Here is a 3691-nt window from a genome sequence, read left to right as displayed (position 1 = left end):
AAAGGAATGGGTGGGGGAGCAGCTTTATACATTACACTACTGAATGTACATGGCCATTCACCAAACTAGAAAATATCCTGAGCTTTAAAATAGGCTTCGGTAAAATCAGAAGGATTACAATGGTAGAGTATATTCTCTGACAACATTGGAATTTGTTATGTTTGTATATGAGGTGATCCCCAAAGCTCCTGTAGCAATGTTTGGAGGTGAAATGATTGAATTGTGAGAGTTGTAACCTAATCAGTTTATCCTGAATGATGGTTGGAGCTATAGATTCTTTGAATGGTGACCACCGTATGCAGTTGGGGTGTGGCTAGAGGAGATGGCTTACTTGGGATATACTCTGGAAGTGTTCATCATCTCTGCAGCCTGCTCCCCCTTATTTTCTTCTCTTTGCTTCTGACCCCTGCCATGAACTGAGCAGCTTTCCTCAGCAGGGCCCTTGTCACCTATGATATGCTGCTTCACCCTGGGCACAGAGCAATGGAGTTGACCATCCATGAACTAAGACCTCTGAAACCATGAGACTCAAGTAAATTTTCCCTCCTCTAAGTTGTTCTCATCAGATATTTTGTTCACAGTAACAGAAAGCTGATTAAAATAGAATTAGATTAGAAATTAATAGCAATATGATACCTCAAAAATTACAAACACTTAAAAATTAACACACTTCTAAATAGTCTGTGAGTAATCTTAAGGGATAGTAGAAAATATTTTAACTTAATGGTAATAGGAATGCAACATACCAAAATTTGTAGGAAATAGCTAACATGCAAAGTATATCTGCCAAGTAGATCTTTAAATCCTGATAAAAAATGTTCAGTCTAGTAAAATAGTAATAGAAGAATGTATAAGAAAAGAATGGCAGAAAACCTAGGATTTCATAATAATGGGCTTTGACTTCTAAATCTATTGTTAGGATGTATGCAATTACATTGACAAAATTTAAATGAAGTCTCTTATACAAGATTTTGAAGCATTCACAGTCCTACATTTGCTTTTCACATATACCCAGCAGCTCTGGTCCCTATTAGGCTGCATGAAAAATAGGAACGAGATCTAAAACTGTAAAAGGTTTTGTGATCACTGGACATGACTATTGAGCTTTCAAAGTCTTTGAATAGACAAATGAAGGGAAAGGAGCCAATTGAAATTGAAACTTCACTAGATTCAGTCACTAACGTCCTCGTTGAAATTTATGATTCTTTTTTTAAAAAATTTAAATTTTATTTGTTCTCATTAGTTGTACGTGATTCTTTTAATCCTCATGCAAACTCTATCATATTGATTTTTTGTCTTCTGTTTCCAAGGTTCTGATAATATTCACCATAACAACAGAAATGCTTCTAGATAATTTTAAAATTAATAATTTTTAAAATTAGTAATTAATTAATAATTTTAAAATTCTGCCTCTGATTCTTAAAAGTATACCAGTTATGATCGATTTTGCTAATAAGATACTTCTCTACCTCCATTTCAAGATAAGCCTTGGGAAAAGTCCCTCAAAATTGCAGGAGAAATGGACGCTCACCTTCCCATTTAGCAGATCCTAGGATAACAAGCAGTAGATCAGAATATGGTAATGTCAAGGAAAAGTTACTCACATTCTTTGCTTGATATCTGAACATTTAAAAAAAATAGGCAGGCAGGAACATGAGATTAAGATTTATTATGTTCTTACAGAACTCACTGATCTTCCTCAGTGGATTAACCCAACCTGAGTTCTTCCAAGACTTGAATTGTCTGAATTCAAATTTCATTCATGCAAGTAAAAAGACTTATTTGCTTTCAGCTTTGTTCTCCTTTGTATGCTTGAGCACAGAATGTGAATCCTTGTGATACCGCAGACAAGTTCTGCTCCCTCTAATGTTGAAGTTTGAACACTAGAGAAGCACGCCAGGGCAAGCATATTAAGCAGGTTTTATTTAAAGGTAATAATACAGACTTCTCCTGGTAGGAAGAAGCGGGCCATGGCCGATGTTCTAAAGTCCCAAGAAGTGAGCGCACCCTACATCTTTTATAGGTTAAGGTCTCTTTTGTTCTCCAGTTCTCTCCCCCCTTATCTCTCCTTCCTGCCTAGCCTGGTTTTGTATTAAGTGAGAAGCCAAGGGTAGTGGAAGGGCCAAGATGATTCAGGCAGGTAAGGGCCCAGGGGGCATTAATTAGCAGCTCCATGCTCGCAGTCCTTGATAAAGACAGGTAAATTTGGTAATCAATGGGCTCCAGAGCTCCTTGACATTCCATTTTCCCAGGAGCAGTCTCCAACTTCCAGAGCAGATGGCTTCAAGGCTTCATTTCCTCGATTTGACGATTTGAGGGATCCCCTATTTCTACTCTAACTACCTGTCCTTAATTCTGGCTTCACTTGCTTGCCTATTCAATCTCTTTCTTCATCCCTGTGCCCTATTTCCCACTGGGTTGCAGTCATATTTAACGGTTTTCCCACAACTTCCGTCAAATAATTCTTACTCATTCTTCAGCTTAGATATTACTTCTTCCAAAAAACTTTCCTTAAGATCTCTCCTGCAGGTACATATCACCTTCTTTCTTGACCATCACAGCTCACCATACTTTATCATCATTATCTATTCATTATTTGTATCCAATAGCTAGTTTATAACTTTCATATATGGAAGAGCATTATGCAACTTGTTCATTGTTATACTTCCAATGACTTTAATTTTATCTTTTCAACACAATTTGATGAATTAATGTTAAAAAGAAAACTAAGGGGGGCAGCCGGTTGGCGGGCGTGGGGCCGCCTCGGGCAACCTGTTTGGCCGCAAGAAGCAGAGCCCGGTCACCGAGCACGACGGGGCCATCCTGCAACTCAAGCAGCAGTGGGACAAGCTGACACAGTACCAGAAGAGGGTCACGCAGCAGCTGGAGCGGGAGCGGGCCCTGACCAGGCAGCTTCTGCGAGATGGCAGGAAAAGAATGGGCCAAGCTGCTGCTCAAGAAGAAGCAGTACCGGGAGCAGCCCCTGGACAGGACAGAGAGCCAGATCAGCAGCCTGGAGGCCATGGTCCAGAGCATTGAGTTCACCCAGATTGAGATGAAGGTGCTGGAGGGGCTGCAGGTGGGGAATGAGTGTCTGAACAAGATGCACCAGGTGATGTCTATAGATGAAGTGGAGAGGACCCCGGAGGAAACCCAGGAGGCCATGCAGTACCAGCAGCAAAGAGATGAGCTGTTGGCAGGAAGCTTCACTCACGAGGATGAAGAAGCCATCCTGGAAGAGCTGGATGCGATCCTCAGGAACAACTAGAGCTCCCGGAGGTTCCTTCGGAGCCGCTTCCTGAAACACAACCAGAAAAAGCCCCTGTCAAGGTCAGACCCAGGGCCGCAGACCTGGTGGCAGCCTCGTAGCTCGGCCCTCACAGGACTCGCAGGGATTCTGCAAGGACAAGCCCACGGAGTTTGGGTGTGTGGCAGCCCCAAAGGGCTCCCAGAGGCCGGCATGGCCGGGCTGGCCGAAGGTGCTGTCGTCGGGCAGAACAGCAGCACACGCAGACTCACGTGCCTGTCGGCTCCGGAGCGTCCCCTCACGGCTTAGTCTGATTGCCCAGTGGCGCTGCTGTTCTGGATTAAACAGCAACAATCAGACCCTTGGCCAGGCCCGGCTTCTGACGGGGTGGTTCCCATGGTGGCCAAGGCCCAGGTCTGCCACCCGTCCCTGATGCCATTCACT

General features: G+C 43.1%; 1 pseudogene; it reads left to right on the top strand.

The window, feature by feature from the left end:
* The first annotated feature begins 1970 nt into the window (after positions 1-1970).
* Positions 1971-3369, top strand: LOC124991304 (charged multivesicular body protein 6-like; annotated as a pseudogene).
* The last annotated feature ends 322 nt before the right edge of the window (positions 3370-3691 follow it).

This window comes from Sciurus carolinensis, chromosome 8 (genome assembly GCF_902686445.1).
Source record: "Sciurus carolinensis chromosome 8, mSciCar1.2, whole genome shotgun sequence".
In the NCBI taxonomy this organism is placed as follows: domain Eukaryota; kingdom Metazoa; phylum Chordata; class Mammalia; order Rodentia; family Sciuridae; genus Sciurus; species Sciurus carolinensis.
The sequence above is the reverse complement of the archived record's forward strand: the minus strand, read 5'-3'. Positions and strand labels throughout refer to the sequence as shown.